The following is a 24,461-nucleotide window of genomic DNA, read 5'->3' as shown; positions in this document are numbered from 1 at the left end:
TCATTCCAGAGCTTCCTTTCAAATGAAAGAGACTCGACTCATGTAGGTATTTAAACGTCTCTATCATATCTCCCCTCTCCCGCCTTTCCTCCAAAGTCTACAAATTGAGATCTTTAAGTCTGTCCCCATTCTTTGTAGCTTCATCACAACCACTCGATACAAAAACTTCATTGCGCATCAATCATCTTAGTTACCCTATTCAACCTACTATGAAAGTTCTGGATGTAATACTGGCCCAGGGCCTAACCATGAAAGACCAGGTGGACTCTCTGGTTAAAAAAGGTCTCTTCACTCTCTGGAAGCTTCGGTCCATCAGTGCATACTTTGATGCTTCATCATTCAGAATTCTAGTTCAATCCCTTATACTGAGCTAACTTGACTACTGTAACATCGCCTATCTAGCAACTTCCCAGAAACTGATTTTTGGGTTGAAGAAGTTTGACCATGTATCTCCTTCTTACCGACTCCTGCATTGGTTGCCGATGGAGGCACGTGTGAAGTTTAAGTTTCATTGTTTCTGCTTTAAGGTACTATTCAGTTTAGCCCCTAAATATATAACTGATCTTTTCTCCTTCCCAACCAAAACACATAAGAGAAGCTCACACTTGAATTTTGTATCTCCACCGGTTAAAGGATGTAAAATCAAAAGTCACCACCAACATCCTCATATTAAGCAGCATTATGGGTTAAAGACCTGGAACAATTACTTATGCTAGCTAACACTTACAGGGAATTTAGGAAACACCTGAAAACATATCTGTTCCTGAACTACTTCGGCAACTGATTTGTACAATCTTTCCCACTTAATTGATCCCTAGAGCCACGATTCACTAGTATTAACTTGTCCATTCCACTCAATTTGTACTATTTTTAATCATTGTATACCGCATAGAACTTCACGGTCCTGCAGTATATAAACTGTTATTATTATTATTATACGCCTTATGACGAAGACCACCCACCATTTTCGTAGCCTTCCTCTGGACCGACTCCATCCTTTTTATATCTTTTTGAAGGTGCGGCCTCCAGAATTGTACACAATATTCTAAATGAGGTCTCACCAGAGTCTTATACAGGGGCATCAATACCTCCTTTTTCCTACTGGCCATACCTCTCCCTATGCACCCTAGCATCCTTCTAGCTTTCAACGTCACCTTTCCAACCTGTTTGGCCACCTTAAGATCATCACATACTGTTCTTATACTATTTATAAGGCACTACTTACATCGGTGAGCGATATTTATCTAGCTTTCAAATGCCCTTCATCTACATTAGAGAATGACACGGTGACACAATTCATCACCGTTCCCGTCCCCGCAGATAATCGCGGGAAATAATCCCATGTCATTTTCTAGTGTCTATTTCAGCCTCAGTCCTTCTACACCAGCATTCTTCAAAGCAAAGCTTGAGGGTCAGTGGTTGTGGCCATTCATACTCTGATTCTTATGTGAGCCAAGGATAATGAAGCCATTGTGATATCACTGATGTGATTGGCTCTTAGGCACTGGTGGAATGAGGCATTATGACATCACAATATCTGCTCTGGATACCAGAGACTGTCATTCTGTAGTGTCTGTTTCAACCTCGGTCCTTCTACACCAGCATTCTTCAAAGCAAAGCTTGGGGGTCAGTGGTTGTGGCCATTCATACTCTGATTCTTATGTGAGCCAAGGATAATGAAGCCATTGTGACATCACTGATGTGATTGGCTCTTAAGCACTGGTGGAATGAGGCATTATGACATCACAATATCTGCTCTGGATACCAGAGACTGTCATTCTGTAGTGTCTGTTTCAACCTCAGTCCTTCTACACCAGCATTCTTCAAAGCAAAGCTTGAGGGTCAGTGGTTGTGGCCATTCATACTCTGATTCTTATGGGAGCCAAGGATAATGAAGCCATTGTGACATCACTGATGTGATTGGCTCTTAGGCACTGGTGGAATGAGGCATTATGACATCACAATCTCTGCTCTGGATACCAGAGACTGTCATTCTGTAGTGTCTGTTTCAACCTCAGTCCTTCTACACCAGCATTCTTCAGAGCAAAGCTTGGGGGTCAGTGGTTGTGGCCATTCATACTCTGATTCTTCCCTCTCTCCTTAAAGAATGACATGAAGATGGTTTCCCGCGGTTATCCGCGGGGACGGGAACGGTGATGAATTTTGTCACCGTGTCATTCTCTCATCTGCATCCCTTCCAGTGAAGAGTCCGAGCACCACCTTGTTTTGGTGCCAAAGTTTAGAACATGTTCCTGTGACACTGTGATTCTGGGTGCCTGTGTAAATAGGGTTACCAGATTTTCCCGAAGGAAAATTCTGACCCATGGCCACGCCCGCCCAGTTCTGCCCCGTTCCGCCCTCAGTCCCGCCCCCAGATGGCATCCGTGCGGGTGCGGATGAGATGCAATGACTTCACGTGCACGTGTGACATCACCGTGATGCGTCCGCGAATGCGTGGATGCCCTTTCCTGATGCGATTTTGACGGGAAGCTTTTCAAAACCCGGTCAAAATGCCAGGTTTTGAAAAGCCGTCCGGACCCCTCCGGATATGTCCTCGAAAAAGAGGACATGTCCGGTGAAATCCAGATGTCTGCTAACCCTATCTAATATTTAAAAAAGCCCTAAGCGTGCATGCGCACTCCCACCTGCGTGCTCCCGTTTTTCGTGCGCTGTAGGGCACTGCAGGTAGGAGTGCGCATGCGCGAGAATCCCCCGAGGTGGATGTTGGCCGCAGCCGCTGTCAGCGGCTGCAGGCCGCAGCGGCAGATAGCTGAAGCCTGGCTGGAGGAGGACGAGGAGGATCTGCGAGAGCTCCACAGAGGCAGGAGGTGAGGAGAAAGAGACAGAGACAGATGGATGAGAAGAACAGAGGGGCTACTAGGGGGACCAGGAGAGATGATAGGGGATAGGGAGAGATAGACTTCAGGGAGTGTGGAGGGGGCAGGAGAGAGAGAGATGAGAGAGATGGTCTTGGGGAAAGATAGAGGGGGACAGGAAAGGGAAAGATGGCAAAAGGGGTGAAACAGGGCCAGAGAGAGATGGTAGAGGGTGTGAAAGGGGGAAAGGGAGAGATGGAAATGGTAGGACCACTGTTGCTTTGGGGCACTGAGGGAGGAAAGGTTGGTACGTCAGGACTGCTGCTGCCGCCTCGGGTAAGTAAAGACCCTGTCAGGAGGGCCAAAAGGGTACAAAGGAAATGGTGAAAGGTGAGGTGGTGGGACTGGGATCAGTGGGAGGATAGAGGCAGGGTATAGTTGGAGCTATTCTAGCACCCGTTACTATAACGAATGTAACGGGCTAAAACACTAGTATGTAATAATTATTTAGTGTTTTTATTGTTTATTGGGCAGCAGCACACGTGGAATTTGCCGGGGCCCACAGTTTAGAACCTTAAAAAGATGAACCCTGAATCTCCGGGTCTAATTCAACCAGCGGCAGCTAGCATTTTGGAAAAGCACTGCCACCTTCCAACCTCTTCTCTCCCTCTTCTTCTTTTGGTTGCCATCTGCCTGCTTGTCCCTTCTCTTTTTAAAATTCTACTGTTCCTCTCTTTCCATCTCTAGTGGCTGCTTTGGCCGGCCCCGTAACCAGCATATTGTAAGAGCCGTGCTCTTTGAGGGTTTCTGTTTCTTGGAGTCTGTCATTAGATGGTCCATTATTTCAAGAGCTTTGCAGAATATTCCCATAATCCCTTGTCATGCTTTTTTGGATTTGATGAAAGTGTGCTTTTAGCCTGCAATGACCTGCTCAAAGCCCTTCTAATTATAGCTCTCACTTTCCCACAGTAACCTTGCCACGGTCAGCCTTGGAACATAGCTCATAACGGTCTCTTTGTTCATTTGATGCTCCCATTTCTAATGTCCCTTCCTTGTTTATAGCAGAAGGACACAGTGCTCTACCACAGTTACGCTCCTCAACAGACGATACTAGCAAGGAGAGAGGTTAGACTGAAGACAGTCAGGACTGGGTTTGTTTTTTTAGTCCTGTACTGCCCCTGAAGAATGGAATAAACCTCCATCTTACATTAAGAAACAGGCAAGGGGGGGATTTTTTTTTTTTTTAACTACTGAAACGACATTTGTTTTGTCTCACGAAGTATGGAGAATGAGTCTGTATTTGTCTCCCAGACTCATGCTGTGGTTTGTTTCACTGGTGTTTAGCATGGAAAAAGAATATGTAATAACTCAGTTCTGGCAGGGATTTGATGGCTTGGTTATGTATTGTGAAATTTTTTTATATTTTTTCAGCTGTTTGTACGTAATTCTATTGTGTATGTTGCTTTGTGCTCCGCCTTGATAAAATCGGAATATAAATAAACATAGAAGCAAATAAACAGCATGTGAGGGCAGATGAAGGCCAATTGGTTCTTTCAATCTGCTCTCTAGAGCAGTGTTTCTCAACTTCTTCAAGCCAGGTACCCCCTAAGCCTAACAAATACCAACCGAGTACCCCCGCCCAAGCTCCGCCCCAGACCCCACCCCCATATTAATAGTAATAATTATAATGCAATTTCTGCCATCCATTTTTCATATACACATAATATAATCTTATTAATACATAATGGTAACCACAAAATTTTAAAAAAAACACTGTACGCACAGAAAATTTAAATTCTTTTTTTTTAAAGAGGTCAAGGCAGATGACTTTAAAATATACAATCAGTAACAACTACAGAAAAATATAGTGCAAAATATAGACAGCAGATATAAATTCTCAAAACGGACACATTTTGATCACTAAATTGAAAATAAAATTATTTTTCCTACCTTTGTTGTCTGGTGATTTCATGAGTCTCCGATTGCACTTCCTTCTGACTGTGCATCCAATATTTCTTTCTTTCTATCTGCCTCCTGCACGCATCTCTCCTCCAGACCTCATTCCATTCCTCAATCAACATCTCTCTTTGTCCCTCCAGGAGTCCAACTTTTTTTCCTCTCTCCTCCGCCCCTATTGGTAACAAGTTTCCCTCTCTCTCTCTCTCACTGTTCATCTGTCTTGAGAGATCCAGACATCTCTCCACCCCCTCTACTGCCACATCCAACATTTCTCCCTCTCTCATCTCCCAAATCATGTGCAGCATTTTTCACCACTGCCCCCCAGCCCCATGCCCATTTCTCCTTCTATCATCCCTCTTTGACACCATGCCACATCTCTCCCTCCATCACTATGTCCAACATTCCTTCCCCTTGCATCCCCTTCAATCTATCCTTCTGGTCCCTCTCCATCACTATATCAAACATTTCTCCCTCTCATCCTTCTATTCCCCATGCATCTCTACCTCACTCCTATGATTCCATGCTCAATTTTCCTTTCTTCCTTTCCCCATGTGCACCATCTTGAATTCAGAATAGAAGTATAAAAACATGATAGCAGATAAAGGTAAAATGGCCCACCTAGTCTGCCCATCCGCAGTAACCATTATCTCTTCCTCTGTCTAAGAGATCCCTCTCTCACTCACACTCATGCCCAACAATTCTCCCTTTCTATTCCCTCCCCCTCTTGTCCCAAGTTAGTGCCCCCTTCCTCTCTCCATTCTGTGTCCACGCTGATTCCTTCCTGCGTCCCCACCTGCTGCACCCCTGAAATCGACACTGCCACCTGACACACTCCCCCCCCCCCCCACTGCCGCAGCAGCCACAGCAACTCCAGGCAGGGACGGGATGGGCCAGGCGAATGCAGTGACTGCACACAGCCAGCTCACAAGCCTTCCCTCAATGTCGGAGAGAAGCACTTTGGGTTTTGAAAAGCTTCTAGCAATGAGCAATGTTGGGACGGCATCCGTACATGGGCACATGCAACATGGTGTGTGTGATATCATCGCGACACAACATCAGCCGTACTGATGAGCAAACAGGTAGAGGGAGCGGGGCTGGGCTGGGACGGAATGGGGAGACAGAGACTGTCTGAATTCAAGAGGGCCTGGGATAGTCACATGGGATCTCTTGGAAAGAGAAAGAGATAATGGTTACGGCGGATGGGCAGACTGGATGGGCCATTTGGCCTTTATCTGCCATTGTGTTACTATGTTTCTATAAACATGTACTGTATAAGGGACCCTTGAGTTCAGACAGGCTCATCATCTCAGTTGCTCCAGAATACTGCGGTTAGATTCATTTGTTGGTCTGAAAAGATATGAAAGTGTTGCATCAGCATAGAAAAATCTTCATTAGTTAGAGACGAATTAAGTTTAAATCCACTTGCATAGCCCTTTAAGTTCAACACAAGTTTTATTGAATTTTGTGGTATACATACCAAAACAGAAGGAATCAGAAAGTAACAATCAGGAGAAATGTACAGTTCAGGGTACATTCATCAGCATAAAGACAAGTAAATGCAACATAAATAAACTAAAAGTGTATAAGATTCTTCTACATTTGAATAAATATAGAAATAGAGCCTCAGAGTAACATCAATAGATGTGATTGTAAAGAAATAACATTGTGTGTAATTCGTTCCAAAGTGTACAAAAGGTCAATTGTCAGTGTAATCATAGATAGGTTTCCATATATCGTAAAAGTGAGGAAGGTTTCCATTCTTTTCAGCAAAAACTTTTTCAAATTTGGCTGTGATACACAGCGTATTCCACCACGTATGGTAGTTGACTTTGGATAAATCTTTCCAGTTGTATAATAACATTTGGATTGCTATTGACAACATTATAGTCAGAAGAGTGCCTTCAACTGTGGTTAATGGTGTTGATAGGGCCTGGGTTCTTAATAGTAGGACAGGGAAGGAGAAATCATCTTTGATGTTCAGAATAGAACATATTGTGGACCATACCTTGTCCCAGTATAGATGAATGATGGGGCAAGATATGAGAAGATGTTCAAGGGTTCCCTCTTGTTGAAGACACGACCAGCAAAGTGGAGATGCTTTGGAATCAATTTTATTTGATAATACAGGCGTCCAAGTTGCTCTATGATAGACAAAGAATATGGATTGAAGTATAGACGCTGACTTGATTGATTTAAAAAAAGATGACCATATTTCGGTCCAGTCAATGGCGTCAGAGGGTAGCTTGAGTTGATATTGCCATTTGGTCTCAAGTTCTATAGGATCATTGAAAGACGATTTCTGTAATATTTTATACCATATAGATGCCCGTAAGGATGCAGTGGATATCTTAACCAAGATGTTATTTAAGCCTGAGTTGCTTGTCATCTTGGAAGCGCCAGGTAAGGAGTGTTTGATGCAATGTGTGAGTTGAACCCATCTGTAGTATTGAGTGCTTGGCAGGCCAGTCTTGGATGTCAGTTCCTGGAATGATAACCACTCTCCATTTTTCATAAGATCCTGTACTGACCATAATTTATGGTTTTGCCAGATTTTCCAATCTACTACCGCATTCTGTATTTTGAATTTATCATTGTTCCATAATGCATGTAAATTAGAGTTCTCCCGTGTCATTGAGAAAGTGGAATCAACAGCTGTGATGGCCTTTTTGTATGCCTGTAATATGAGATCTCGTTTATCCTGTTTGGTCAAGTCTGTGCCTGCTAGATAATAGAGTCGATGCTCGCCATATATTGCTCTTTCCATGTGCAGCCAAGCGGGGGGGTCAAGATCACGTGAGCCATGGTAGCCTTCAGACCATTGCCGCATAATAAATGCTTGATGATAGTGTATGAAGCTAGGAAAATTTACTCCTCCATGTGATCTGGGTGCCTTTAATTTTGAGAGAGCTATGCGTGGTTGTTTATTATTCCATAGGAATTTCGTTAGTAAGGAATCAACCTGCTTATAGAAGGATGAAGAGAGATAGAAAGGCAGCATGCTCAGTACGTAGTTGACTTTGGGAGCCAGCATCATCTTTATCGTCTCAAGTCTGCCCCACCACGTCAACTTCAGTGGAGACCATCTATTAATATTGGTTTTGAGAGTGTCCATTAAGTATTCCTCGTTAAGACGGATGGTGTCGTCCAGTGAGGGGCCAAAATATACTCCTAAATATTTCATGAAAGAGGCCACCCAATGAAAGCCATATTTAGAGACTTCAAATTCAGCCGCTGAACAGTTTATCGGCATTATCTCAGATTTGCTCTTGTTTAATTTATATCCGGACACAGCGGCGTATTCAGATATTGTGGATACTAGATGAGGCATTGATGATGGTGTAATAAATAATAGTATATCATCGGCATAGGCCGAGGTTTTGAATTCACGCTCATCAATTTTAATGCCAGAGATATGCGGGTTGTGTCTAATTCGTTGCAGCAGAGGTTCTAGTGCCAGGTTAAATAGTAAGGGCGATAACGGGCATCCTTGTCGTGTACCCCTGCTAGGATGGAATGCAATAGATGATGTTCCGTTAATAAACGTCTTGGTGGTAGGTTTGGAGTATAAGACCTTTATTTTTGTAATGAAAGCATCAGAAAGGCCATACCATTTCAAAACCTGAAATAGGAAAGGCCACTCTATTCTGTCGAAGGCCTTCTCGGCGTCCAGCCCAACTGCCATAATCTCTTGGTCTTGACGGTGAATTTGAGATATTACGAGGGCAAAAGATCTTGTATTATCGCTGGAAAAACGGCCAGTGACGAAACCACTCTGGTCTGAAGAGATTAATTTAGTAACAACCTGTTGAAGTCGAACTGATAGCAATTTAGCGTAGATTTTTGCATCGACATTGATTAGTGATAGCGGTCGGTAATTGGCGACATATCTCTTATCTTTACCCGGTTTTGGAAGTACTATCAGAGAAGCTTCCGTAAATGTACCAGATGCCTCACCATCAGCTATGAGGTGTTCAATGAATTGCAAATAAAATGGTGTCAGGACTTCTTGAAAGGCTCTATAAAATTCGACTGTTAAGCCATCTGGGCCTAGAGCTTTCTTAAGGGCCATAGACTGTATGATATCCGTCAATTCAGATATTGTTATCGGATTATCCAAGGCTACATTATCGTTGTGATCAAGCATCAGGTGTGGAATATCTCTCAAAAAGTCACAAGAAAGTTGAGGATCGCATGGATTTGATGTGTATAAATTGCTGTAAAAGTCCTTGAAGGCCTGGGATATATCAGTAGGATCAGTGACCTCTATTCCGGAGTCAAGTTTGATGGATTCAATGTGTGATTTCTCACTGCGTTTCTTAAGGTAATTAGCGAGTAGACGTCCACATTTGTTTCCTGTCGCATAATAAGACGCAGATTGCTGGAAAACATTTTGAGAAGCTCTATGACTCATGGCGGAGTTATACCGAAATCTAGCCTTATTTAGATTCAGTAATAGAGACATATCCGTTGGTGTGCATTGGTGTTGTGATTCTAAAGATTTAATATTATCTTCCATGAGTTTCTGTTTGGCTTTCCATTTTTTAAGGGTATGTGCAGAATAATTAATAGTTACTCCCCGGACATAAGCTTTAAAAGCATCCCAGCAGCAAATCCATGATATATGTTCAGGTTTGTTGAATCTGAAGTATTCAGAAATCTGTAGATTCATATGTTGGCAGAATTGTGGATCTTGCAGAAGGGAATTATTAAATCTCCATTGAGAGGTGGTCGAACGGGGTATCTTCTGTTTGAGCTGTATAGATATAGCTGCGTGATCCGAAACAAGTATAGGAAAAATATCCGACTTTAGCACAGAGGTGCTTAAGGATTCACTTACCAAGAAAAAATCAATACACGAATAAGATAAGTGTGGAGGGGAGTAGAATGTAAAAGAGTCGATATCTTGATGCATGTGTCTCCAAATGTCAAGGAGTTTGGCATCTTCAATTAGATTATGCAGGGCATACCACGAGCGAGTTTTCTTGTAAGCACAAGAGGACTTTCTATCTCTGCTGGAGTCCATAATAAGATTAAAGTCACCCGCCAATATCAGTTGGGAATCGTTATCCTCAAGAAGGGTTTGATGCAATGCATGGAAAAAATCTGGGCAGTCTGTATTTGGACCGTAGATGTTCAGGAGGCAATATACCGTTCCAGCATGAAGGAATTTAACCTTAACCCATCTGCCATTAAGATCCGTAAAAGAGGATATTATTGAAAGATCAATTTTTTTTCTAAATAGTGTCAACACTCCACCTTTTCTGTCAATAGCAGGTCAAAAATATGGAGGTAGAGCCCAGGGGTATTGGACTTTAGCTGAGGAGTTGGAATCCAAATGAGTCTCCTGAAGCATTACAATATCTGGTTGAAAACCTTCAAGATACATCAATATTTTCTTGAGTTTAATTTGATTATTGAGACCTTTTGTGTTCAAAGAAATAATGTTAAGAGACATTGTTAGTCCTGTAGTAACATAGTAGATATCTATCCACAGCACAAGCATATATCCCGGTTGCCAGGCACAGTAGCCCGATGGAGGTCTCAGGCATTTTTTTTTCTCTTGAACACTCTTGTTTCATTATTTCTTGTCATATTTCTCTCCCGTGCTCTGTCCCAATCCTCTCTTCTCTCTCTAAACCATATTTAGATCCAGCAAATGTTTCTGGCAGGACAATCTGCATAAGTATTGCCAATTAAAATAAAAGGCAAGACAGAAAAAAGAAGTCATGCCAAGGGTAATAACAGTGAAATAAAATTAGAGGGAAGAGAAAGAACACTACCGAAGCCAGTGTCTAAATCAAGCCCTCTTCCCTTGTGTCTTTGGCTGTCCTTGACTGCATCATAACATAGCCGAGAAATTGGCTCGGTGCTTGGAGCACTGCGCTCAGCCTCTGATTTGCCATTTTCCTTAAAATATTTGGCACGGCCATGTGCATGAGTGAGCTGCAGGCGTCGCAAAGGGGCAGAGGAAGTGGCAGTACGGAGCGCGCATGAGGTGGCTATCGATAACCCAGCGTCTTGGCTGAGATTTGCATTCAGGGCTGGCTCAACCGTTAGAAAAAAGAGGAGGCGTTCGCCTAGGGCAGCAGTTTCAAGAGCCGTGGCAAAGAGCAGCTGTTCACAAAGCAAAGTGATACATTCTGACTGTCCACTAACTCAAAGCAGTTTTTATTTATTTTTTTAAAATCTTTATTCATTTTTAAAACACAATAAGTGTAACATAAAATACAATCATTTTATAGTTTAACATCACTTAATATATCATCAAATTCGAACTCTCATCAAATATCCCCCCCTCCTTTATATCCAACAATTATTCTAAAGCAAAAAAAAAAAAAAAATAATCATAAAATATTCCCACCCACCCCCACCCCACCCTGGACATGTATGAACAAAAGGGAAAAAAAATTAATATTTATTCTATGCAGTAATCTCAATCTTTACAGTATCTTGTTAATGGCTCCCAAATAACCTGAAATTTCTTAAAATTTCCCTGCTGCATGGCAATTATCCTTTCCATTTTGAATATCTGACATAAAGAGTTCCGCCAAAAGCTATAATTCAGCCTATCCCAATTTTTCCAATCATTCATAATCTGTTGTATGGCAACCCCTGTCATAATGAGTAGAAGCTTATTATTATTAGAGTGACTGGCTGGCCCGGAACTTCCTCTTTGACGTCAGAATTGACGTCAGGAAGAAGGCTTCTGGGCCGGCACCTGGACCTTCCATTCTGGGCGGCAAGAAGAAGTGGCGGTGGACTGGGGGGAGGGGTTGAATCGGCCCTGGAGGGAAGGAGGGAGGCTGGCAAACAGTGGCAGCGGTGGCGGACTGTGGGGAGGGGTTCAATCGGGCACTGGAGGGAGGGAAGGAGGGAGGCTGGCTTTGGTGTGGCAGGGAGGAAGGAAGGTAGGCAGGCAGGCTGGCTTTGACACGGCAGGGAGGGAGGGAGGTAGGCAGGCAGGCTGGCTTCGGAGAGAGTATGAGACAAAGGCTGGAAAGCACTGAGGGGGGACATAGGAAGGAAGGAGGGAGGAAGGAAGGAGAGAAAGAGGCAGAGAAAGGGGGGGTTGTAAGCAGAAGAAAGACTAGAGAGAGAAAGACCTGGACCAAAGGGGAAAGACAGGAGGCAGATGCAGGACTATGGGAGGTGCAGACAGAGAGGGAGAGACCCTGAGGAAGAGCAGAGAGAGGCAAGATCATAACAGAGGAGGGAGAGAGAGGGAGACCTGGAACAAAGGTACAAAGGAGAACTGACACTGGATCTGGGGGCACTAAGGACATAGGAAGGAGGCACTGAGGGCATTAAGGATATAGGAAGAGGCACTAAGGACATAGGAAGGAGGCATTGGGGGCACTAAGGACATGCGAAGGGGCACTAAGGACATAGGAAGAAGCTCTGGGGCACTAAGGACATAGGAAGAGGCACTAAGGACATAGGAAGGGGTACTAAGGACATAGGAAGGAGGCACTGGAGGCACTAAGAACATGGGAAGAGGCACTAAAGACATAGGAAGGAGCACTTGGGCACTAAGGACACAGGAAGGGGCACTAAGGATACAGGAAAGGGCACTAAGGACATAGGAAGGAGGCACTGAGGGTACTAAGGACATGGGAAGGAGGCACTGGGGCACTAGGATATGGGAAGGGGCACTAAGGACATAGGAAGTAGAGAATGACATGGTGACAAAATTCATCACCGTTCATGTCCCCATGGATAACCGCGGGAAACTATCTTCATGTCATTCTTTAAGGAAAGAGGGAAGAATCAGAGTATGAATGGCCACAACCACTGACCCACAAGCTTTGCTTTGAATAATGCTGGTGTAGAAGGACAGAGGATGAAATAGACACTAGAAAATGATATGGGTTTATTTACATTACATTACATTACATTAGGGATTTCTATTCCGCCATTACCTTGCGGTTCAAGGCGGATTACAAAAGGTTAATTTAGAAATACAGAGTTACATTGATTGGCTAGATAGGTAAGTTGTAGCTTTTATAAATATTAACTGGTTGTTGAGGGTGAGGTGGTTTGTAAGAGAATTTATAGTTGGTCATATTGGAGGTTATTTCTCGCAGTTATCCGCGGGGACAGGGACGGTGATGAATTTTGTCACCGTGTCATTCTCTAATAGGAAGGAGGCACTGGGACATTAAGAACATAGGAAGGGGCACTAAAGACACAGGAAGGAGGCAATGGGGGCACTAAGGACATAGGAAGGAGGGAGGAAATAGAAAGGGATAATTGTTGGGCCTGAGTGCAGAAAGAAATGAAAGAAAGGATGCACAGTCAGAAGGAAAAACAACCAGAGACTCATGAAATCACCAGACAGCAAAGGTAGGAAAAATGATTTTATTTTCAATTTAGTGATCAAAATGTGTCAGTTTTGAGAATTTATATCTGCTGTCTATATTTTGCACTATATTTGTCTATTTTTCTATAGTTACTGAGGTGACATTGCATATTTTAAAGTCATCTGTCTTGACATCTTTGAAAAAAACCCCGACTATAAATGATAATTAACATTTTCTCTGCATATCGTGTGCTTTGTGGGTTTTGTTTTGTTTTAATTTTTTGGTTACCATTATGAATTAATAAGATATTATGTGTACATTAAAAATGAATGGAAGAAATTGGGGGTGGGATTGGTGGCGGGACTAACAATTAATAGATGTCCCGTTTTGATGATAAAAACAAATGGTCGCATTAAGTATAACCGTCCTTTTAAGGATGTTTTATCTCCTCCTTTATCTCGTCTCCATGGCTAGCACAGCCATTTAGGCTGAGCTCTCTGTTCCCCCCGTCCTTCCGTTTTTTTTCCCTTTTTGTTCTTTCCTATCATTGATTGGAGTTCTTCCACCTCCTCTCATGCCAGTTCGTTTTGGTCAATCACGTTAGTCATGATAGTTCTTTTGATGTTTCTCTAATGTAAAGTCTGTGGCGTTTATTTTTTCCCTCTATTTTGTACCTTTTTGTTTTTTTTATTATGTAAAGCCGCCTTGATAGGCGGGATAACAAAATTTTAATAAACTTGGTGAGGACGGGCTACTGGGCTTGATGGAACATTTATCTGACACGGTACTACTTGAAAGGGTCCAGAGAAGGGTGACTAAGATGGTTAAGGGGCTGGAGGAGCTGCCGTACAGCGAAAGATTAGAGAAACTGGGCCTCTTCTCCCTCGAACAGAGGAAATTGAGAGGGAACATGATCGAAACATTCAAAATACTGAAGGGGATAGACTTAGTAGACAAGGACAGGTTGTTCACCCTCTCCAAGGTAAAGAGAACGAGAGGGCATTCTAAAATTAAAAGGGGATAGATTCCATACGAACGTAAGGAAGTTCTTCTTCACTCAGATAGTGGTAGAAAACTGGAACACTCTTCCGGAGTCTGTTGAAGTAAATGCTGCTTTGTTTACCTCACTGGAATGACTATGAGACGGCATTGTATGTTCCAAAAACAGACAATATTTGTTTATTGTTAGTATAAAAACTTACAAAATTACAGCAGCAAAGGCATAGCAGAAAGGTGTATATTGTCAGTTCAGAATATGCAATGGAGAGTAGAACTTGCACTCATATGCTTAGCAGGGGGCTAGCAGTTCCCCACAGCATAAGTAAGTGAATCTCTCTCTGGCTCTACCTGTGATGCACGTGTTTTTTAATACAGAGAAATTCTTCCTTTGTTTCAAAAAGCACATCCCCGAATTCTGGTCATGTACTTCCCTATTGGTACAAAAATGTACACCTAACTATTCCTCCCCTCAGTCCACGCCTCTCTCACTTCCCCCCCAGGAGGGGGGGCCCTTGCAGAAACAGAGAATTCTTGGTGAACTTTCTTCCTCCAGCTCTGAGATCCTTATCACCTTCCAGATGCTAATTTGTGGTTTTACACCGCTGTACATCTTCAGGATGGCGTCCTTGTATGCTGAAAGTTGGCAAGGGTGACTTTTCAACAACCCAGCTGTGCTTGGTTCCCATAACTCACTTCAGAGACAGGCAGCAAATGTTGTGGTACCAAGTTCTCTCTACACCCACATCGTCCTGCAGGGATCCTGGCTCGTTATAAATGTTTTATGGCTTTCCAGGGCCCTGGCATATGTGAAGTCATATAGCACTGATAACAGTTCACCAGAACCTTGGAGAAATATCCTCCCAGCAGGGAATGGAGACAGGAACTTTGCAGCACAAAGACCAACTGGGTTAGCATTTCAAAGGATGCATGTGTTCACAGACAGCAAGGTACAGGCTGGGCCTGGCTTTGGGAAAATATATGTTTAAAATGTCTGTAGTGTCCAGCATACACAAGTGAGGCCAGTATGTCCAGTTTATCCATCTGTATGTCCAGGTTGTCCATCTCACTGTCATAGGGGAAAACACCCTCCAGGGATTCAAGACAAAGTTAGAAAAGTTCCTGCTGAACCAGAACGTACGCAGGTAGGGCTAGTCTCAGTTAGGATGCTGGTCTTGACCAGAGGGACTCCGAGTGAGCGGACTGCTGGGCACGATGGACCACTGGTCTGACCCAACAGCGGCAATTCTTATGTTCTTTTTTTATTTGTTTGTTTAAATGTCTTTATTGAATTTCATAAAATACAATAGTTCAACACAATAATTAATCTAATGACATTTAAGCCTTTCCCCCCCCTCCCCCCAACAAAATGGTTAAAGTAGACGAATCAGGAGTACAAACCAGAAAGACAAGTCAATTAGCATGTACTCTACACTAGTCATCTAACATAGTAACATAGTAACATAGTAGATGACGGCAGATAAAGACCCGAATGGTCCATCCAGTCTGCCCAACCTGATTCAATTTAAATTTTTTAATTTTTTCTTCTTAGCTATTTCTGGGCAAGAATCCAACGCTTTACCCGGTACTGTGCTTGGGTTCCAACTGCCGAAATCTCTGTTAAGACTTACTCCAGCCCATCTACACCCTCCCAGCCATTGAAGCCCTCCCCTGCCCATCCTCCACCAAACGGCCAAACACAGACACAGACCGTGCATGTAATGTAATGTAATGTAATGTAATTTATTTCTTTAATACCGCTACATCCGTTAGGTTCTAAGCGGTTTACAGAAAATATACATTAAGATTAGAAATAAGAAAGGTACTTGAAAAATTCCCTTACTGTCCCGAAGGCTCACAATCTAACTAAAGTACCTGGAGGGTAATAGAGAAGTGAAAAGTAGAGTTAGAGGAAAAATAAAAATAAAATAAACATTTTAACAAGACAGCATTGATCTAAATACTTTGGAAGGTAGAAGAGAGGAGAGAAAGGAATTGAAGCAGAAGGGAGAAATTTAAATGATAGAAATAGAACAAAACAAAGACAAAAGGCAAAACAATAGATAAGATTAAAGATAAATCATAAGCTGGAAAGAAAAATAAAATAAAACTTTGTCTTCAATCCACGGTTTCAGCGTCAGTGATGAAGTGGAGCAAGTAAGTTTAGGAGGAGCGATTGACGTTTCCAGAAAGGGCTTCTTCAGGGAAGAGACTTGGCAGACAGTCCCAGGATGCCTATGTCTCATCCCCTGCGATGTTCTCCCATCCATGCATTCCCTCCCAGACACACTGCCCGTGCCCCAGCCGCTCCAAGGAGGCTGCCCCAGATGAGGCCCACGGTGAATGCAGGATACTCTCCTCTGCGGGAAAGCCGCCCGGAGCCGACAGTCGATCTTCTTAGCGGATTGCATGGGGGGAAGAGTTCACACTCTTGGTAGGATCGGGTCTGTGTGCTCTCGGTGGTTGTGGCTGGTCTCGTTGCTGCTTAGGTGTAAAAGCAGTTGATCTCCTACTTCTGATAATATTTAAAAGCAAGCATATTGATTTTTCCAACGGAATGCTGGGGGAAGAGCTTACTTGTTTGGCTGGATCAGGGCAAAGGGCTCTCGGTAGTGGTGGCTGGTCCTGCTGCTGCTTAGGTGTAAAAGCAGTTGATTTTCCTAGCGAACTGCAGGGAGGGTGGAGCTCATATTTTTGCAGGACCGGGACTGTGGGTTTTTGGTGGGTTGGTCCCGTTGCTGCTTAGGTGTAAAAGCAATTGATCTCCCACTGCTGCTGATATTTAAAAGCAGGCAGATTGTCCAGGGAGAGGAGCTCTACACTCAAACTGCCATCCTCCTCGCCTCCAAGTTCCGGAATGTCTGCCCAGTAAATCTAAAAGAGCCCAAACCCTCTTAAAATAGCAAACTGAACAGCAGCTACTTCTTCATATTTATGCATAAGACAGATTCCCGCCCACCACGCAGGAAGAGAAAGAGCTGCACTATTTTTCCATTCTGACCCGTAAGAACATGAAATCATTCAGCCTTATACTTTTTAACTAAGGGCTCCTTTTACTAAGCTGTGTTAGCGTTTTTAGCACATGCTAAACACACACTACACGGCTACGACTAACCCCCGCTCAATGCTGGCGTTAAAGCCTAGCGCGCGTTAAAGCCCTAACGCGGCTTAGTAAAAGGAGCCCTAAATGTGATAAGATAGCAGAACGCAAACGTCAGTTTCCTAAGTCCGCTCCATTCCATTATTCGTGGATGCTAATCATTTATTCTTATCCTGATGATCTATTTTTAATCTGCTCTATTATGGACCAAATGACCGATCTCTCTGATTCAGAATTCCGCGGCCAAGCTCATCTTCGCTAAAAGTAAATTTGACCATGTCTCCCCGCTCCTGGCCAAGCTCCACTGGCTTCCGATAATCGCCAGGGTCCACTATAAATGCGCCTGTTTAACTTTCAAAATCCTATATGGTATCCTCCCTCCCTTTATCCCTCTTTCTTGGAATTCCTCAAACCCTAATACCACCAGATCCTCCCACAAATTAAAACTATCCTTCCCCTCGCTAAAAGGCATTTCCCACACAGGAAAGCTCGGGACCTCCCTTCACTTCAAAATCACTGAGCTCTGGAACAACCTTACCTCCGCTCTTCGGAACTTGAGCTCTCTCCAAGTTTTCCGCAAACATCTGAAAACCTGGCTTTTCTCAAAAAATGTAAGTCTCCCTCCAACTTAGGAATCAAGGAAACTCTTATATCTTGGCATCCCAAGTCCTGTAAATTTTCTTCACACTTCTACCTCTAACCCTCTGTTGTAGTTCCTTCCTATTTCTCCTACTGTAAACCGCGTCGAGCTCTACGAACGTGGAGATGATGCGGTATACAAACCTAAGGATTAGATTAGATTAGATTATTTAAGTCTTGTAACAGATAAGATAAAGAGCCGGGCTGTTCAAAATCTTTTCAAATTGAATCAGGCTGAAACTAAACTGATTGCAATTGGGAATTGTGAGAATAGATCAGAGAGAGATGTACGAGGGGGTGTTGAAAAGTTCTCAGCCCAGCCAAGACGAGAATGACGCGGATAAGGTTCCATCAATGATCTGAAATGATGTCAAGACATAGAATTTTGTTTCTGCAAATTGGCACTTCATGAAATAAGATAACGCTCTTCTCAGCTCCAGTGGCAAAATAACGCTCAGAATTTAGGAAGTTGGTGGGTTGGGCTGAGAACTTTTCAGCACCCCTTCGTATGTAATAAAAGTAAGCCTAAGTGTAGAACAATCCAGCCATTGTGCCATCACTGATGAGACTGGCTCTTATTGGTGGAATGAGGTATTATGACATCACAATCAGAGAATGAAACTCTTCACACTACAAGGGGGTGCTGAAAAGTTCTCAGCCCAGCCAAGAATGACGTGGACATGGTTCAATCAATGATCTGAAACAATGTCAAAAAAGAGAATTTTGTTTCTGCAAATTGGCACTTAACAAAATAACCCCCCTTTATTATCCCACAGTAGAGGTTTCTACTGAAGCTCAGAATTCTATGAGCGTTGGCGCAGCATTGGAGCATTAGTACTCTGGGCCGTGGTAGAAACCTCTACAGCAGCTTAGTGAAATGGAGGGGGGGGGAGGGGGGTAAGACAACACTCTTTTCGGCTACAGTGGAAAATAACGCTCAGAATTTAGGCCCTATGAGCATCGGAGATTTTACCAAAAAGCCATAACGTGGCTTGATAAAAGGGGGCCTTGAGGGCGTGGTTGGAGGTAGAACTGGGCGGGGCTGGGTCAGAATGGGGCGGTGTCTCTCTGATCTACTCTGCTCCAGGGCATTTAACCACTCTCAGGGGTGGGGGGAGGGCATCCTCTGACTCAACTTTTAGCATGGCAGGTTAGTCCCACCTGCCATAAGGTGGCTTAACTGCAACTTCAGCGAGGGAGTGTTCTCAGGGACATCTACAGCTATACCACTCCCTCCCTCACACTAGCTCTTAGATTGTAAGCTCTCTAGGACAGGGAACATGGCTTAACTGCAACTTCAGCGAGGGAGTGTTCTCAGGGACATCTACAGCTATACCACTCCCTCCCTCACACTAGCTCTTAGATTGTAAGCTCTCTAGGACAGGGAACATGGCTTAACTGCAACTTCAGCGAGGGAGTGTTCTCAGGGACATCTACAGCTATACCACTCCCTCCCTCACACTAGCTCTTAGATTGTAAGCTCTCTAGGACAGGGAACATGGCTTAACTGCAACTTCAGCGAGGGAGTGTTCTCAGGGACATCTACAGCTATACCACTCCCTCCCTCACACTAGCTCTTAGATTGTAAGCTCTCTAGGACAGGGAACATGGCTTAACTGCAACTTCAGCGAGGGAGTGTTCTCAGGGACATCTACAGCTATACCACTCCCTCCCTCACACTAGCTCTTAGATTGTAAGCTCTCTAGGACAGGGAACATGGCTTAACTGCAACTTCAGCGAGGGAGTGTTCTCAGGGACATCTACAGCTATACCACTCCCTCCCTCACACTAGCTCTTAGATTGTAAGCTCTCTAGGACAGGGAACATGGCTTAACTGCAACTTCAGTGAGGGAGTGTTCTCAGGGACATCTACAGCTATACCACTCCCTCCCTCACACTAGCTCTTAGATTGTAAGCTCTCTAGGACAGGGAACATGGCTTAACTGCAACTTCAGCGAGGGAGTGTTCTCAGGGACATCTATAGCTATACCACTCCCTCCCTCACACTAGCTCTTAGATTGTAAGCTCTCTAGGACAGGGAACAGGCTTAACTGCAACTTCAGCGAGGGAGTATTCTCAGGGACATCTACAGCTATACCACTCCCTCCCTCACACTAGCTCTTAGATTGTAAGCTCTCTAGGACAGGGAACATGGCTTAACTGCAACTTCAGCGAGGGAGTGTTCTCAGGGACATCTACAGCTATACCACTCCCTCCCTCACACTAGCTCTTAGATTGTAAGCTCTCTAGGACAGGGAACATGGCTTAACTGCAACTTCAGCGAGGGAGTGTTCTCAGGGACATCTACAGCTATACCACTCCCTCCCTCACACTAGCTCTGAGATTGTAAGCTCTCTAGGACAGGGAACAACCTACTGTACCAGAATGTAGCCCACCTCTAGCTCAGCTTTGGAAGTGTGTGTAGTCGAACCTAAATTTCAGATCTCTATATGTCATTCAGGTTTGTAAGGTGATGACTGAAATGCTGGCCAACCTCCCAGAGGACAGGGGTGAGAACCAGCTATCATAAGGTCCTAATTCACAGCGACCTGTCATAAGAGGAAGAGCGAGAGGGGTCTGAGGGACAGGTCCTGTGCCATCCATTTAAGTCAGACAGTCAACAGCTCGAATCGCCACCCGGGACACATAGTGCCAGCTACTCTGACTGCAAGTCAATCCGAGTTTCGAACGAGCCTCACACATCTCTGTGCCGGGTGTTTTACGATCAGGAAAGGCGTTCGATCACTTTTATTAGTGGTTCCTCTCGGCTTTATTCTCCACAGGCTGTCGGTCTGATTTAAGAGCGTGGTTCGAGGCCCCGTTCTGTGGGGAAGGCTCATTCATTAGGAGTCAATGTCAGTCTGTAGTTTTAAGATTTAGACCGAGCAACATCTACATTCAGCTGCATTGTTCAGATCACCTCTGGATCCTGTTCTATTCAAGTTCTTCACACACTACGCTAAACATAAAGTTTAAGAGCGGTTTACAGTCTGATGCATGGATTACAAAAAAACATTGGAATTAAATAATAACAATGTACATTCAAAAATACATATTTACTAAGCAGTAATGTAGAATACAGTAAAATCCCAGTTAACGGGTAAGGGTAAATTAGATGCACATCTCCCTTGAGAAGCATACAGTGATATGGGGACTAAAACTAGGCCAGGGTACACCTGGCGGGGCCTCCGGACTTGATGGACCCAGGGTCTGATCCAGATATGGCAATTCTTATGTTCAACCAACTGGCAAAAAAAAATTTGTCTCCTATGCTTCTGACCCAACAACCCCCCTCCAGCTTCCAAAACAACAACAGCAGCCAGTCCTAACCCAACAATTCCCCTCCCTCCTTCCAGCCCCCAAAGCAACAACAGCAGCAGTCCTGACCCAATAACTCCCCTCTCTCCCTCCAGCCCCCGAAGCAACAACAGCAGCCAGTGCTGACCCAACAACTCCCCTCCCTCCCTCCAGCCCCCAAAGCAACAACAGCAGCCAGTCCTGACCCAACTCCCCTCCCTCCCTCCAGCCCCCAAAGCAACAACAGCAGCAGTCCTGACCCAACAACTCCCCTCTCTCCTTCCAGCCCCCGAAGCAGCAACAGCAGCCAGTGCTGACCCACCAACAGAAGCCAGTGCTGACCCAACAACTCCCCTCCCTCCCTCCAGCCCCCAAAGCAACAACAGCAGCAGTCCTGACCCAACAACTCCCCTCCCTCCCTCCAGCCCCCAAAGCAACAACAGCAGCAGTCCTGACCCAACAACTCCCCTCTCTCCCTCCAGCCCCCAAAGCAACAACAGCAGCAGTCCTGACCCAACAACTCTCCTCCCTCCCTCCAGCCCCCAAAGCAACAACAGCAGCATGGAATGTTGCTACTCTTTGGGTTTTAGCCAGGTACTAGTGACCTGGATTGGGCACTGTAAGAATGGGCTACTGGGCTTGATGGACCATTGGTTAGACCCAGTAAGGCTATTCTAATGTTCTTATGTCTCTTCACCTTTTTGTTATTTTCCCGCTTGTTTTTCCTCCAATAACATTGTAAACCTTTCTAGCCCTTGTCTGCCTATTTGTGTTCAGTTTGTTAATTAGTCTCGGTCTTCTTACCTTCTACGTCCTTATTGATTTTTAACTTTTATCCATTGTTTTTAATCTTGTAAAACACATTGGCTTAACTTATTTTTTTGTTAAAAATTGCAATACATTATATCAAATAAAATAATTAACTATAGAATGGATAGAAATGGATCGATTTTTTTTACTGCATCAAAACTTACAAAGACTAGGGAACACTCGATGAAGTTACAGGGATATACTTTCAAAACCAATAGGAGGAAATATTTTTTCACTCAATGAATAATTAAGCTCTGGAACACATTGGCAGAGGTTGTGGTAAGAGCAGTTAAGAAAGGTTTGGACCAGTTCCTGGAGGAAAAGTCCATAGTCTGCTATTGAAAGAGACAGACAGACAACGATTAAGGAGAGAGACAGCAAAAAAAGAAAGACAGACAGACAGTGACCAAGGAAAGAGAGAGACAGAAAGAAAGAAAGACAGACAGACAGAAAGTGACCAAGGAAAGAGAGAGACAGAAAGAAAGAAAGACAGACAGACAGAAAGTGACCAAGGAGAGAGACAGCAAAAAAAGAAAGACAGACAGCGACCAAGGAGAGAGAGAGACAGAAAGAAAGAAAGACAGACAGACAGAAAGTGACCAAGGAGAGAGAGAAAGACAGACACACACAATAAGTACCCGTTAATGTAACGGGCTTAAAGACTAGTATATAAGTACATAAGTACATAAGTACATAAGTAGTCGCCTCCGCCGGGGCAGACCAGAGGTCCATCTAGCCCGGCGGTCCGCTCACGCGGTGGCCCATCAGGCATATTGCCTGATCTGCGGTCCTTTGACTAATTTTATGCCTACCTCAACACTTATCTCTAAACTTTCCACTGCTCTTATCTGTATCCCTCAATCCCTTTGTCCTCCAGGAACCTATCCAGGTCATCCTTGAAACCCTGTACTGTGCTATTTCTTATCACGGCCTCCGGAAGGGTGTTCCATGTGTCCACCACCCTCTGTGTGAAGAAGAATTTCCTTGCGTTTGTTTTAAACCTGTCCCCCTTCAATTTCATCGAGTGACCCCTTGTTCTTGTGGTTTCTTTCAAATTGAAAAATCTATCCTTGTCAACCTTTTCGATGCCCCTCAGGATCTTAAAGGTCTCTATCATATCTCCTCTGAGTCTCCGCTTTTCCAGGGAGAACAACCCCAGCTTCTTCAGTCTGTCAGTGTATGTAAGGTTTTCCATACCCTTAATCAGTTTAGTTGCTCTTCTCTGGACTCTCTCAAGCATGAGACTTCCCACATGATCAAAAACTTCTGTTGCTGCCCGTTGCCTCCAACTCAAGCTGAGTTTCAGCGCACTCGTCGTCAGGGAGGTTTAAGAGTTATCGCTCAAGATTGTTTTTCATACATTTCTCCAGCTGGATCTCCTTTAAGATGGACTTTGAAATGATTAAGAAGATCAAAGGCCAACACAAATTGAGGAGATTTACCATAGGGCTCCTTTTACTAAGCTGCAGTAGTGTTTTTAGCGCGCGCTGAAGATTACGCGGAAAAACTAACGCCACTGCTTTCCCTGGGATCGGTAGCATGGAATGTTGCTACTATTTGGGTTTGTGACCTAGATTGGCCACTGTGGCAACAGAATACTGGGCCAGATGGATGACATGGTCTGACCCAATAAGGCTATTCTTGTGTCCTTACATGCATGCTGTCCTTAGAGAACACCTGCTATAGGTATGTAACTTTGGTTTATGCACACATGAGAATTTCTTTTTTAATAACTGTTTAGTAACTTACCCACGGCTGTTGAAAGACCCCATGAAATGATGGACAAATGAACGAGCAGCGGAGGCCAGACACGACATAATGAGAAGCATTTAATGGAGGGGAGGAATGACCTGTTTAGTTTCAGAAAACATTCTCTTCCCTTCCGACATAAAATTAAAAAAATGTGCAATGTTGTAGGAGGAAAAGGTTCAGAGATGGGCGTTGCACCCAGGTGCGGGGGCAGCTGCTACAAGCATTCTCCGTTTTAATTAATGAGTTGCAAGATGTTGTTCTTTCTGGAAACTTTGTATCATTTGTAACTATGGTGACAAATCTGAAATACAAAGTCTTGGTAGAAGCATAAAAGCACTTTTCTCATGTAGAAGCACCAGATGCTCCACCGTCCAGTCGTAGGATAAGAGGTTCCCTCTTAGAAGATCTATTAGGGGTGGGTGTTAATAATAATGGCTTTATTTATATGCCATCCTTTAATTAATTTTCTGTTAATAATTAATTTCTTTATTGTAATTATTCTTAAAAACATTCTATCTATCGCAACTACCAGGTTAAATAAACTGCTCCGTGAACTAACAAACGGCCCTTGGCCAGAACATCCCGGAACCAGAAAAAAAGACTATGGGCTCCTTTTACTAAGCTGCGCTAGCGGTTTTAATGTGCGCTTAGCACGCGTTACAATGCCGCACGTACTAGACACGAACGCCGCCATAGAGCTGGCGTTAGTTTTTCCGTGTAATCTTCAGCGCGCGCTAAAAACACTACTGCAGCTTAGTAAAAGGAGCCCTATGGTAAATCTCCTCAATTTGT

General features: G+C 43.9%; 1 protein-coding gene across 1 annotated transcript in view; it reads left to right on the top strand.

Annotated features, from left to right (window-relative positions):
* LRRC24 (leucine rich repeat containing 24) overlaps positions 1-24,461 on the top strand; it is a 96,494-nt gene that overhangs the window by 18,118 nt on the left and 53,915 nt on the right. The window lies entirely within an intron of this gene.

The sequence above is a fragment of the Geotrypetes seraphini genome, chromosome 2 (genome assembly GCF_902459505.1).
Source record: "Geotrypetes seraphini chromosome 2, aGeoSer1.1, whole genome shotgun sequence".
Lineage (NCBI taxonomy): Eukaryota > Metazoa > Chordata > Amphibia > Gymnophiona > Dermophiidae > Geotrypetes > Geotrypetes seraphini.
The sequence above is the reverse complement of the archived record's forward strand: the minus strand, read 5'-3'. Positions and strand labels throughout refer to the sequence as shown.